Below are 14,791 nucleotides of genomic sequence, written 5' to 3'. Positions count from 1 at the left end.
GAGGAGAGAGCTGCCTTGATGGAGGATGCAGGAGAGGGGTCTGGAGTGGGTGGTTGGGCCAGGCCTCATAGGGCCTTGACCTTCAGAAGGACTTCTAGCTTCAGCCTGGAGCCAAAGAAGATTCTAGAAGGGCTTTAAGAGAGGAGTCCTCAGCGGGTACACAATAAACAGGCTATTTTGAGAGGCTCTCTGGCATCTGAGCTGAGGGTTTAGGGGAGGCACCCAGGGGACACCTGGAGTTGCTAGGAGCCAGTGCTCCCTTCCTGACAAGGGCCATCAGTGACTTGAACACTCAGGTGTGTGGCCTGGGCAGGTGTCAGGATGGATTGGCGATGAGGGATGAGGCAGGCGGTGGAGTCAGGTGTGATTCAGATAATGCGGCCGAGGCACAGAGAGGTTTGGTAATGGGCCCATAGTCACACAGCCAGAGAATGAAGCCTCGGGCCCAGCACCGGTATGAGGCGGCAGCCTGGCCCTTCTGCTGTTGGCAGCCCAGCAGCCCTGTGAGCAGCCCCACACAGAGCTGCTCGAGGAGCGGAGCGGGAGGGCAGCGGAGCCAGCAGGGGTGACATAGGGAGCAGCATCCTCACGCTTTGTTCATGGGCTCTGCTCTGTGCCAGACATAAGGGGATCGATCAGGGAGTGGGGGCCCATTCTGTGTTGCCTGAAACCCCCCATTAGGTAGGGTCGGTGTACAGAGGACCCAGTCAGGAAAGGATGGAGCCAGGGCAGGGTGCTGACCGAGGGTCCCACCTCCAACCGAAGTGTGTGATGGTGATGAGCTGGGGATCCCAAGTGAGATGGGGAAATGGCCTTGACCTCACTGGGCTTGGTTTCCCCATCTGTAAAGTGGACGTGGTTCTGAGAAGGCTGAGACAGTGCAGGACTTTGCCCAAGGCCTGGGGCCTGGTATGTGCTCAGGAAATGCTGGGCGCACTTGTGATTATTATTGTTGTCATCATCGTTGTTGTTGTGTGGCAGACGGAGTCCACCCTTGCTGGCCACGGGAGGCAGTTGGCCTCTGTGATCTGGGATATGTTCTGGTCTGCCAAGCCAGCTTAGCTCAGGATACATGATGCTGGCTGCAAAGCCCAGGCTCAGGCCCAGATGTGGATGGAGGCCACTGGTGGGAGAGGATCAGGAAAACAGCAGGGACAACTGGCTCCTGTTTTATGGAGAACAAAGGGTCGTGTGAGCCCAGGAAAGCCTTGTAAGTGCAGGAAAGGGTTGAAGGAGCCTGCGGAAGGATGGGACAGGGCCAGTCTCGACAAGCCCAGGCAGTGTTTAGAGACTGTCCTTTGCCTCATTTTATCAGGTAAACATTCGGGAGGCCCAGAGAAGGTGAGGGCCTGGCTCAAGGTCACACAGCAGCTGGTGCAGACCTACTAGCTTGGGGGCCTGGGCGCTGCCCCACTCTGTGAAGGACGGATGTGATCATTTATCAGAGGAGTTTAATAATGAATGAAGTCGAAGTATCTTTAATGCAGGCAGCAGGCCCGAAGTAATAAGGGGCCCTGTATTAATTCGTAAGTTAATGAATATGCAGGTGTGTCTGAATGATTAATGGGGCTCCCGAAGGCCTCAGAGAAGGGTGCGTGAGCTGCTGCTGATGGAAATATGAATATTGCATACATCTGGGAAGTTGGATAAACCAGGGAACAGGTGGGCATTAATGAACTGGAGGACTCTAGTGGACCCAAAGGGCTGAATATACACATACTTGAAAGCAGATATACAGGGTCATGGCTAAGTGCTCTCATTTCTTGCTGTGTGATCTTGAGAAAGTCACATCACTTCTCTGAACCTCCATGTCCTCATCTGCAGAATGGGCATAAAAATAGTAAATGATCCCTACGATCCTTGGGATGAAATTCATGACAACCCCTTAGCACCAGAGGTAGGCGTAGTGCGGGCATCTGATAGAAACTGTCATAACCTTGTTAGTAAGAAGAGCAGAGGAGTGGTTGAGGAAGGAAAGTGTAACAGTAGTGATTAAATTCCCTTCAATATCACTAGCACTTTACAGTTTGTAAGGGGGTTGATCTTTCCTCTGTGGCTTCCCAGGTGGCACTAGTGGTAAAGAACCTGCTTTCTAATGCAGGAAATACAAGAGATGAGGGTTCGATCCCTGGGTCGGGAAGATCCCCTGGAGGAGGGCATGGCAATTCACTCCAGTATTCTTGCCTGGAGAATCCCATGGACAGAGGAGCCTGGCAGGTACAGTTCACAGGGTCGCAAAGAGTCGGAGACGACTGAAGTGACTGATCGTCCACGCATGCTCTTTCCTCTGCTCCTTGAAGCAGCTGCGTGGGGCAGAGGAGATGGCTCTTGGGAAAGCTGAGGCTCAAAGAGGGCTGGTCCCTGCCCGAGTCACCCAGTCGGCAGAGGCAGATTCAGGCCCGGGCCCAGGTCTGCACCCCGTGCTGGTGAATTTCAGAGGGGATGGAGATGGAACCGCCAGTCAGCAGGAGAGTCCCACTGAGGTACTGACCAAGAAGGGCCTGGGGTTGGGGAATCCTACACCCTCTCCCAGAGCCCCAGTTTTTCTGTCTGTGGTATGAGGGTCTATCTGCCACCCAGAGCTGTTATGAGGCTTTGGAGAGAAGATGGGATACTGCACCCTCACCTGTACTCAGCGTTTCGAGGAGTCTCAGACCTGCAAACATTACCCCTCTGATGCTTGAAGCAGCTGTACCTGGAATTTATATGTACCAGCCTATCTTGTATCTGGGGAGCTGCGGGTCCTGCGCCATTCTTGTAGCTTTGAGGTCCTTGGGCACATCCCCTAGCCTCTTTCAGTCTCAGTTTCTCCATCCTTCAAGTGGGCAAATTGTGTATTAATTGTGTGGGCTCCTTCCTGCTCCCCCACCCCGCCCCTGCCATGCCATGGCCTTGTGTATGGGCGCCCTTTCTTTTAAGCTCCGAGACATTTTTTCATTCTTCCGTCCTTTTGTGAATATTAATGGAGTGCTTCCTGGTGCCGGGTTGGGCTCTGGGTTTGCAACAGGAGCGAGATTGCCCTCCCCATCCTTGGCCTTGACGAGGTACTGGTCCGGACACACGCAGGTGTGAATCTAGTGTCAGGTGATGCAGTCTGGGATGGGGCATGGAGCCTGAGGTCGGCCTCTGCACTGCCGTGCTTGTTTGTCTTGCTGTCTTCCTCACTGGAGCATCTACCTGAGGCCGTGCCTTTTGGCAATGAATCCTCGGCTCTCCCAGCAGGAGATCCTCAGAGAATGGCTGTTGGAATGAATGAGAAAGTGAAGGAGTGAATGGCTGGCATCCTAGGCCCCTTTCCCTGCCTCTCCTGGGCTCCAGGCCAGGGAGCAGAGGCCCAGCCAAGCCCTCCCTTGGTTGTCCCAGGTAGACCAGGGCAGCCTCTCTTGCATCCTTTTTAATTCCTCCTGGGACTCTAGCCTGGGCCCTGAGGTCCCCCTGCCAGCCTGACTGGGTCAGGGAACTCTAGGTTGTTGGATAAAGAACCTGTCATGATCGTGTTGTAGCCTGCTCTTGACAGATAGGGAACGGAGGCCCAAGGAGGAGGGGGCCAGGGTTCGAGCCCCTGCTGGGCTGCTCCATGGGCTTGGCCCTGCAATACCTGGCCTGGCCAAGTATTTATAGTCTCTGCTGATCTATATTAACATCAGGGCCTGCCCAGGCCTTTGCAGCCTCTGGATCTGAAAGGCTTTAAACCTTCACAGCCGTGGGGCTCATGCTGGGCCCTGTGCCTGGAGTTCTTTCTTCAGCCCGGGCCTGGGCTCCAGCCACCTTTTGGTGGGTTCAGCGTCTTTGGGTTTTTTTGTTTTTTTTTTTTTTTTTTATGCCTTGCTTTCCTCCCTTCTCTGCAGGGAGACTGTGTGTACAGCATGGGATCAAGCACGCGGGCTGTGCGGCCTCAGGGGAGAAGCCTCCCCGCCTCCCTGAGCCTCAGTCTCCTCGTCTGTAGAATGGGCCATCATTTCCACCTGACTTGATATTTCAGGCACTGAGGGCTCAGTGTGAGCGGGAGTCACTGTTTACCCTCCTCACATCTCTTCTGGTCCTCATCACAAGCCGTCCTCACAGCCCCTAGGGACTGGAGTGTCCTCTCCAATGGCCAGAGGAGGCCACTGAGGCCCCAGGGGCGGTATGACTTGTCAGGGCTGTGCTGCCTGTTGGAGCAGAATTTCAGACTCCTCTAAGTCTGAATGTTCCAGCTTCCCAGACCCTCTCCTTTCCAGGGCCCTCGGGGTCCTTGGGGCAGGCTGCCCTCCCACCCCACCAGCTTGGTTCCCACCCCCGTCGCCATGGGAACGGCTCCACTAACTCTATGCTTCTCTTACAGAGCAGAGACGACTGGCCGCCCTGAGCGCAATTCAATTCAACAGACATTTACTGAGTGCCTACTATGCGCCAGGCCTTAGGCTAGGCACTGGGGTGGGGGCGCAGAGAGGAAGATGGAGTCCCATCCTCAGGTAGCTCTGAGCTGGGGGGTGAGGAGAAGACAAGCAAGGTCTGAACAAGGACATCTCAGCTCCAGGAGAGAAGCTGCCTGTAGGCTTGGTAGCAGCAGATACCTGGGTACAAGCACATCCCTGGAGAGCTGCTGTCCCTTGCCTGTGCCTCAGTTTCCCCATCTGTAAAACAAATGGTGGGGTGGGGTGGGGTAAGACAATCTCTAGGATCCTTCCAGGAGTCCATGAAGGTGGAATCAGGGCATGGGGGAAGGCACGATAGGGAGGCCCACACCCTTCCTGTGGAGAAGAAATCTCTGAAGGCTTCCTGGAGGAGGAGGCACAAGGCCTGGGCTGCAAGGGGGTAGGGAAGGTGGAAATGGTACCCCAGGGTCAGGAAGAACATGAGCTAAGGCCCAGGGGACACGCAGATGGGAATCCCTGTAACTCTGTAGGTTGAGAAGGGATGTGGTGGGGTATGAAGTTAGAGAGGGAGGGGGGGACCCAAGGCTTCATGTTGGGGTTTGAGCTCTGTTCTGTGGGCTGTTGAGGACGGAGGTCAGAAACAGTGGCCCTGCCTTGTGCTGCCCCCTTCACCTGCCCTCTCTCCTGGGTACATTTGACCATCATGTTCCTGTAGAACCTGTGACCACGGTGGTGCCTGCATGTGCTGGACACATTACACATCAGTTCCCATGGCAACCCCATAAAGTGGGCATTACTGGGCCCCATTCACAGACAAAGACACTGAGGCTGAGAGAGGGAAGTTTTTGCCCAAGGTCATGATCTGACCCTCAGTTTTCCCATGCTTCTTCCACTAGCTCTCACTTTTTTTGGTGGGGGGGTGCATCTCTGTCCTGTGTGACACCAGCCATCCTAGGAACCCCCAAGCTCATAGAAGTACCTGTCAAGGGCAGTGCAGTTGGGTTTGGAGGTTGGAGATGGGCGAACCCTCAGATGTTAGCAGGGCTGGCTCTCTCCAAGACCTGAGCTTCTGTCCCCACAGACATCCTCTGAGATGGGAGTGAGGCAGGGCTCCTTCCCACTTTACAGATGAGCAGACTGAGGCCCTGGGAGTCCAAGGTCCATGCAGTGACAGCATGGGCAGGGAGTCCCATCTTATCACCCAGCTGAGGCTTGGAGGGAGGTTCAAATCCCCTGAGATCTGTGCAGAAGCTGACCCCCACAGCTCTCCCTCCACCCCAGGGAGTGGGAAAGACTGGCATTAGAATCACAGACCTGGGTTCAAATCCTGGTTTTGTCTTGCACAAACAGTGTGATCTTGAGCAAGTTATTACTCTGAGCCTCAGTTTTTATATCTATAAAGGGAGATAGCAGGCTTCTTTCATTCAGTCATCAATACATGTTTATTCAGAACCTACTGGGTGTCCCGTGTTGGCCTTTAGTGGAGAATCAGACCCTTCCTCGGAGAACTCAGCTCAGGAGTCACAGCAGCGGTTTTCATTCTGGTTGTGATGGAAGAAGCCCAGAGTGCTGTGGGAACCCACAGGAGGGACCCCAGCCAGACAATTTTGATTGGTGGAGGGAAGCAGGAGGGCAGGAGAGGAAGGCAGGAAACCAGCTCCCCAAGACCCCAGAGGCTGAGCTTCAGATGATCCTTGTTTGAAATTTCCCAGATTAGTAAGGGAGCCGGTGAAGGCTTTTGAGCAAGGGAGCACCATGCTCCGATGTACATTTTAGAATGCTCCTCCTCTACTGGGTGGAGGGGGTGCTAAGAGTGGAGTCAGGGAGACCCTTGAGCATGCAGATTGAGAAATTCACCTTGGGTGAGGAAGGAGACTGCAGCAGGACAGGAGCAGTGGGAGGGCATACGCCAAGACCACCCAGGTGTGGGCAGGTGGGGATGCTCCTGCCTGGCTCAGGGGCAGGGGAGAAAAGCAGTGGAGGGGGAGTGGGCGGGCAGTGGGAGGCAAGTCCAGTCATGGATGAGGACAGGTGGAGTGTCACGTGCCAGGGAGGGGTCCAGAAGGCAGTGGGAGGGGGATGGTGGTTGGAACCAAGCTGCCAACAGAAGCCTTGGGAGGGGTAGAGATGCTGGGCAGTAGGAGTGGGAAAGTAGGTTTGGGAAGATCAGAGAGTGGGGACCAGGACTTCAGGGAAGGTCCCTGCAAAGTAGCCCAAGGAAGGAGTGGCCTGGCAGGTAGGACGAATCCCCCGGTGTAGGGACTTAGGTCTGCCCGGGAGATGACAGAAGTCACATGTGTCAGGCAATCTGCCCAGCGCCAGGAGCATGGAGGGGCCCTGGAGGGTCAGTTCCCACCTGGCTGTCACCAGAAAGCAGAACTGTAGTCTGTCCCCCACTGCCATCCCGAGGAGGAGGGGGCCACCAAGGAGGAGGAGGTGTTTGGGAAGGAGGGAAAGGGGAAGAAATATTTGCATGCGTAACAAGGCTGAAGCGAGGGAGAGAGAAAGAGGGAGCAGGGGATGAAAAGAAATTACCATACGCCGGGATCTTGTTATTCAACCCAATTTTCAAAGGACCACAGCTGTCGCACTGAGATAATCCGTTAATTATAACAGCCATTGTGCTTTGGCAACGGGAGAGAAACCGAGGCTGGGGAGCAGGCTAAAGGCAGGGGTGGGAGCAGGTCTCTGAAGGGGCAGGAACAGGAAGGAAGGCAGACACTGTCCAGGGCCAGGCCTCATCCCTTCCTCGCTGCCACTGCTGCAGCGATGGGTGACAGGGACCCTGTTTGTGCCAGGCACCATGCCACACCTGTGAGCCAGGCCATCATACCCATTTTAGAGGTAGCTGTGAGCACTTACTATGTGCCAGACCTGCTCTGAAGCTTTGTTCTCCCACCCTCTGAGGTCGTGCCCTTCTAGTCCCATTTTACAGAAGAGGAGACTGAGACTCAGAGGAAAGAAATAGCTTGCCTGGGCCACGCTCTTCGTTCAGTGGCAGGGCCAGGATTTGAGTTGAAGATGGCCTGTCCTTCTAGGAGAACACTAAGGAGGGCCGGTCTCCATGGGTTGGCCACGCAGACTTGGTGGACACGTGTCCTAGGCTGTGGTTTCTGTGCAGCCGGCAGTCCATGGGGTGGCCCTCCCCTGGGCACTTCCGGGGCTCCTCCTGCCCAAACAGAGCTTCCTTGTTCTCTGGTGCCACAGCTGCAGGCCCCTGCAAGCTGTACCCCCCCACCCCTGCAGAGAAGCCAGTCTCAGGACTAGGAGAGGGACCCCATGCGACCACCTGGTTCAGGATTGTGATAGACTGTCACCCTGGAACGGGCCTGGCCCTGGCTGGCTATGGGCCCATGTGGTGGCCTGGGAGAGGCCATGGGGAGGGTGGGCAGGAGTCCCAGGTAAGCAGAGCAAGGGGAACCTAAGCTCTGGGGGAGGGGCAGGAGCAAGGGGCCATTCTAGAAGCCCCAGAGCCCTTTGCAGCAGTACCTACTCTGGGCTGTGGCTTGGGCAGCCAAGGCTTTATGCCTCCTCGTGTTCACAGCAACCTTGGTGGAAGCCTCAGCCCATCCTGGCTGGCAACGTTTTATGGACTAGGAATCGTATTTGGGAGCCCGTTACTCCCAAACCCCAGCAGAAGCCCCCAACTGGACCTAGCAAACCGAGCAGCGTTGTTGAAGAGCCAGGGACCCCGTGGGGAGACAGGCAGGTCAGGGGGCTGTGTGGGGGTGCTCTCCTGGTTTGGGGTCCCCACTCTGGTGGGCCTGCTTGGAGGCGAGCAAGGGTTGTGGATGGGTCAGGGCAGTCCTGTACCATCAGTGACACAGAGGCCAAGTAGACTTTTAGGATCAAGGAACTACATAACTCTTGAGCCCCAGATTCGTAATCAGAGACCTGCCATCCCCACAAAAAGATCTATGCCTTCAAAATGTCCCAGAGCTACAGAACCAGGGAGGCTCGTGCCATCTGCCCTGTCTCCGCAGAGATGTAGAAGGTGGGCAGCCAGTTCTTCCAGGTTTTCCAGTCATTCCAGAAGTGGGGATTTTAAAAATAAAATCTCCCAAGTTATCAACATTGGCAAGTAATTAAAAATTTTTTTAAAAAGCCATTGTCCAGATGAAACAGGAACTCATAGTATGGCTTGACCCAGAGCCTGGTGCCATGGAGGGTCAAAGCCACTCTGTAGCAGTTGTGAAACCTCAGTTTCCTCCTCTGTAAAGTGGGAATAATAACAGCATGACTCATGAGGTTGTGCAGAGGTTTAAGTGAGTTCACATGAGAAGTGCTAGGCCTACCCATGTCAGCCCAGGACTCTGTTTTCATTTTGCCCCCGGGGCTGCGCTGTCTGCCACCCGGAGCCTCCGCTTCTCCCCGTGGGCTCCAGCCGTGCCAGTCTGCCCTGGGGCAGCCCTGAGGGTGTTGGAAAGCAGGGAAATATTCACCCCTTGGGGCCCTGGAGAGGGAGCAGAGCCGGGAGGGTGGGCCTAGCCGGCGCCTGGTACATAGTAGGTGCTCCATAAATGTTTATTGAATGAATGAATGGAGGCCATGCAGGCAGAGGCAGCCGTGCGTGCGCAGGCACTGGTGAAAGAGCGGGTCCAGTGGAGACTGGTGAGTAGTGCCCGGGGCTGCAGCTGAGCGGGGCCTGGGGTGTGCCGGAGCCAAGGCCAAGGGGCCAGCAGGGAGCAGATGGGGGAGGCAGAGGACAGGTGTGGGGGGAGGCAGGGGCCAGGTGAGCAGCAGAGACCATGTGGGAAGGCAGGGCCAGGTGGGGGAGGGCAGGGGCCAGGTGTGGGTGAGGGGCAAGGTGGGGAGGCAAGGGTCAGGTGGGGGAAAGCAGGGGTCAGTTGGGGAGTCACAGGTCAGATGGAGGAGGCAGTCCCTTGAATGGCCTGGGGGATTCTGGGAAAGCCAGAGATGACTCCTGCAGTGGGACTAGGAGACAGACTTTTAATACAGGTCATTCTTGGCTGTGAGCAGGAGGGTCACATGCTCTACACAGTCGTCCTGGGGGTGGCTGGGGTGGCTGGTGTGTTGCTTAGGGTCGGCGGGTGGGTACCAGGGAGTGGGCCATGTGAAGAGTTGCCCACAGAACCAGTGTCAGGGCCTCTCCTACCAGGCTGCTGGGTGGTTTCCCAAAAGCCCTTCCATCCTCCTGCCTACCTCCTTTCACAGAGGTCTGGACCCAGCACTGGTGCCAACAACAGATCCGACACCCCTGGGAGCAGGGGAAGCCCAGGCCCCAGTGGGGTTCTTGGGAGATGACCCAGTGAGCAGTCACAGAGGGCTGGGGGTGGCCCCAACAAACCAGAGACACAAGCACTCAGCTGTTATCCCTATAAACAGATGAGGAAACTGAGGCCCAGAGGGGGCAAGGCGCCGACCTGCCCAAGGTGACACAGAGAGCCTGCCCTCTGAGTGTCACAACAGCGCGTGGCACAGCAAACTAGCCCAGCCCCCTTCTCTGGCCGAGGTTACTCCTCTTGGAGATGGGTGCACGTGCATCAAGGCCTTGCCAACCCAATTAACCCCGTAACTGTTGCTGTTGATATGGCCGTGTTCTTACTAAGCTCTTTTGGGTAAGTTGGAAACCTGGTGAAGGTAGAGCAAGTCTGTCTGCAATAACACACATCACAGGCACACAATGGGTGTGCAGTGACGCTGTGTGGGTGTGGAAGAGCGTGGCCGAGCGTGTGGCTGGTTGGACAGCATGCCCTCCCGACCCCAGGGCTGAGCTGCGGGCCTGTTCTCTGATTCCCTGTGACGTGGATGCAGCCGGCACACTCTGCTCACCTGGCGCACGAGGGCACGGAGCCGGGAGCGGGTGCCACGGTGTCAGGGGCAGGAGCCAGCTCCCCCGAGATGTGGAGCAGCTGGCACGGAGGCCTGAGACTAACAAGACATGATTGAATGGGAGTGGACGGAAACCCGGCACCTCGGGTGAAACCAAAACAGATACTTCCCGGAGCTGCCTGACAGCGTTCTGAGGGCATGGGGGCAAACTTGCAGGATGTGCGAGGGGGCCTGAGGGTTTGGTTGGCATCTCGGACAAGGTGGGGACACACTGCTGTGCGTGTTCACGCTGCTCTAACGAGCATGGAGCCGAAGCGAGTGAGGCAGAGGGTCCCTTGGTGCCTGTCACCACTCCAACCATGTTGGTGCTGTGGCTCAGCTCTAGGTGACACCTTTTAGGAGGGACCTTGACAGCAAGCATGACCCAGCACGGCTGGACCCAAGGGTATGGAACTTGACACCATGGAGTAGGAAGAGCAGTAGAGGACTTGAGGCCGTTTAGGCTGGATATGTGGATGGCAGAAGCATGAGATAATAGTTGAACAAATACCAGAAGGACCTCTGAGGAGGGCTCTTGGCCACAGTGGCTACAAATGGGCTGTGCCTGGCCAGTGGCAGGCTGGGACCAATGAGCAGACAGAGGTACAGCAGCTAGGTCTGGCTTTGTAATATAAAGAAACCTCTAACAATCAGAGCTATTCAAGAAGGGAGTCAATAGCCTCAGATGGGTGCTGAGATCCCTGTCCCTGGAGGTATTTAAGTCAGGGGAAGTCATATCTGTAGGGTTCCTGGGAAGTCTGGTAATTCTAAGAGCTCAGGCCAGTTCAAGTTCCTGGCTATGTGGTCTAGGGCAGATGATGGCACCTCTCTGAGCCTGTTTCCTCATCTGAGAGATAGGAGGCATCAGCAGGGCCATGAGGCTAAAGAGAAGGCTCAGCACATTTCTTGCACACCATGAACACCTCATCAGTAGTGGAACCCCTCCCGCTGATGGTTCAAGTCCTGACTCAGTGGAGTCAGGGACTCCAGGATCTCCTTCTGTCCCTCGTCCCTGTCCCTAGCCCTGATCTGTCACTCCACACATCATGTTCTGGCACCTACTAAATGTCTGACCCTGTTCCAGGCATGGAGGTTATAGTTTCGAACAAGGTAAAGCCTCCTTTGATTTTATGATGGGGGCGGGGAGGGAATGATTAGGAGCTAAATGGTGTCTGGTATTGTTGAGGGCTCTGAAGGGACCAGAGCAAGTGAATCATCTCAGATTTGGTATCAGGGAGGGCAAGGTTGAGGGGAGCAGTTGAGCAGAGACTTGAATGAAGTGAGATAGTGGGTTGTGTGGATATTGGGGGAAGGGCATGCCAAGCAGAGAGAGTAGCATGTGCAAAGGCCCTGAGGTGGGCATGTGCCTGGGAATACTGGAGGAGCATAGGCCTGGAGGCCTGGACTAAGTACTTCCTGATGAATGGATATGTAGAATTCTCTCTTGGTTTATGGATGGTCCACTCTTACATGCTTTCCTGGTAGGGAGGGAGGTGTCTACTCAAGGGGCAGGAAACCCACAAGATGGCCTACATGTCCAGTCCCTGTGATGGACCCAGCTCTTTGGAGGAAGCTGGGGAAGGAGGGGGCCTTGGTGTTTCATCTGTTAGATGAAGCCAACAGCATCAACCATGTAGGGCTAATACGAGATTCAAGGAATGTGAAATATCAGATGCAGATGAGTCTGTTTAGCTGTGTCGCTCTTATGGGAAAGGGACTAAAGCCCGGAGAGGTTAATTAACGTGCCCTTTGTCACACAGCACAGCATTCACTCTCAGGACCCTTTGCCTCCCACATCCATGCTTTTTATTTTCCTCTCTGTCCTGCAGCTGGGGCTCTTTGTACTTGAAATCCTGATGGTTCATTTACCAGACAGTAGTTCAGGGGCGAAGGTATAATTATCCCATTTCACAGGTGAGGAAGCAAGGCCCAGAGCAGCCTGCCCAAGGAGCCCTGGTGAGGTGGAGGCAGTGACAAGACTCAGTATCTAGTTCCCAGGGGGTGGCAGGCTTTGTCCTTGAGGGCAGAGCGGTGGCAGCCGACCTCTGGGACCCCTAGTTTGGTGCTATGCTTCCAGCAGAGGTGAGGTGGCCACCTGCCCCTCAAGTTCTGGCTGGACCTCAGGGGTCCTCGGTTCTCCTAATCCTGGGTAATGGCATTGACACGGACAGTGTCAGTGGCACCTCAGGGAGCCTTGGCCAGCCAGCTCAGGGAGAAGCCCGTGCCAGGGCCGATCAGCTGCTGCAAATGAGATTTCCCTGGCTAAGCCTCACGTCCCGCTCCTGGGAGGTCAAACATGCACAGCATCTCCCCCATCCACTCCCGGGACCCTACCAACATCCATGAGGGTGTGACGTTATGGGCAGGAGCTATGCATTCGCCAGGAGAGAGTGTGTCTGTCTCCACTGAGTCCTAGGGTTTTGTTGGGAGCCCTGGGGACTGGGAGACACTCACCTTGCCACACAGGTGGAAAAACTGTGGTCTGGAGAGGACCCAAGGTCTCGGAGTCAGCGGCCCCACCTCTTGCCTTCTGGCCTCTGCCCACCCCCATTCCCCACCCAAGCCGCCCTGAGCCTGGGGACACACAGGCCTTTACCCTGTTCATCCTCTCGCCCAGCCCAAGCAGGAGGAGTGGCCCAATGACTCCCTGACCCTCCCAGCCCCACAGCCTGGGGTGGAGAGGTCAAGGCTCCCCTCTGACTGGGGAGCTTGGTGGTTGGCCTGAAGTGAAAGGGTCTGGGGAGATGTGACCAAGGGCTTCAGGGAGCCTGAGTCCAGGGGAACCCTGATGGGCTTGTGAGGAAATAAGAAGAGCCTCATGAAGGATGGTAGCTAACATTCTCTGAGGCCACCTGCTCTGCACCAGGCAGCGTGCTTGCCCTGCAGCCCTGCAGGGAGGGATCGTTCAAACCCACTTCCCAGGCAGAGAAACTCTCCCGTGCCCGGTGTCCTGGGGCAGCTGGGGGGCGGGACCCATGTCTGGGGAGTAAGCTCCCAGAGAGGATTTGAGGTTGGCGTATCAGGGTCTGTTACTGCAGCCCTGGGTCTTGAGCGGACCTGCTACCAGCCAGATGTGCCCTCCCCAGTCCTGGCCTCAGCTTCCCCTCTGACAGTGACTGGGGTTGAGCAGAGCCAGGATGCCTCTTCCCGGCTGCTCAGAGGCTCTAGGATCCTGAGTCCATGGAGGGGTCTTGAATCCCGGCCACTGGAGGAGGAGGGCACAAGATCCAACAGGGACAACCGGCGGCTTGAGGGTGGGCACTGAGCCCTGGAGAGAGGGGAGGGCCCTGCCCAGAGTGACTTGGATGTTCTGAGGCCGTGCCCAGCTCTGAACAAAGACCTCTGGCCCCTCTTCAATTCCTCTCAGACCCTCATGGGCTTGCCAACTCTTCGTTCTGTGCAGGGGTGTCCACGTGGGAGTGGACATCATGCAGTGTGTAGCCTGCTAGACTGGGGTCCCCAGGATCCCTCGATGGCATGCTGCCCCCCAATTTTGCCATGTTCCATCTCTGTGGTGGCAGGAGAGAGAGACCCTCGAAGAGATGCTGGTCTGCCCCCCTCTCTGGCCAGAGTTCACTCAATACCCCACACCTATGGGAGTGGGGTGAGGGTGGGACATTAGGGGAGGGGTCCAGGTCAGCTGGGAGCACTACTCTTTGCCGCACAAGCCCTGGCGCCCGGCCACTGGCCCACAGTTGGCTTCCCATGGTGGCCATACCCTCACAGGTTTTGCACCGGTTGCGTCCTGGGCAGTAAACACCTCTGCTTCCAACAGCCGCTTCCGGCCGCTCCCCACCCCCCTCCCGGGCTGGTCACAGACAGCATCTTGGTGGCTTCAGTGCTCATCTGTCTCCCTGGCCCCTGGGTGGGTGGGCGGAGTGGGCAGCTGGACTGTGTGCCCTCCCTCGAACCCCCCACATTTGTCATCACGCCGTGCTTCTCTGCCGATCGATTCCTCCGTCTCCCATGGTCCCTCTCCATTTATCTCTATTCCTCTGTCTCTCCCTGCTCAGCTGGCTCCAGATTCTGGCTTCTCCCTCCTCCTCAGCTCTTGCCTCTGGGCTGCAGCTCCTCACTTCCTCTCTCTCTCACCAGCCCCTGGCGTGTGGGGCAGGGTGGGGGGAGGCGGATAGGGCCCTGGTTCCTCCCACTAGTGTCTGGGCTGGGGCATCACTCCTGTGGGAGCAGGGGGAGGCCCGGCCCCCAGACCCGTCAGCCCGAGGCCTGACAGCACAGCAGCCGGCACACCCCTCCCCACACCTCGAGTGGGTGTGCAGCCGGGCGGGGGGCCAAGTGCTGCTGTCAGCGCCTTAGCGGCCTTGCCGTCCCCCCTCCCTGGCTGCGTCAGGCCTCGACGGGTGGTGGGCAGGCAGCCCGGGGACAGGGACAGGCAGTTGACGCACATGGGACGATGGGACAGGGTAATGGGGAGCCTCCTCCCCACTCTGAGTCATGGGGGAGGGAGGGGGGAGCTGGACACCAGGAGGAGCAGGAGAGAGGGCGGAGTCACCTTGAGGGCCAAGGTGGGCAGAACTCAGAGGGGCTAGGCTAGGGGCACAGGTGCCACTGTACACCTTGGACTGTTTGGGAAGGGAAGAGGC

This window comes from Bison bison, unplaced genomic scaffold, assembly GCF_000754665.1.
Source record: "Bison bison bison isolate TAMUID 2011002044 unplaced genomic scaffold, Bison_UMD1.0 scf7180017864468, whole genome shotgun sequence".
NCBI classification, from domain to species: Eukaryota; Metazoa; Chordata; class Mammalia; order Artiodactyla; family Bovidae; genus Bison; species Bison bison.
The sequence above is the reverse complement of the archived record's forward strand: the minus strand, read 5'-3'. Positions refer to the sequence as shown.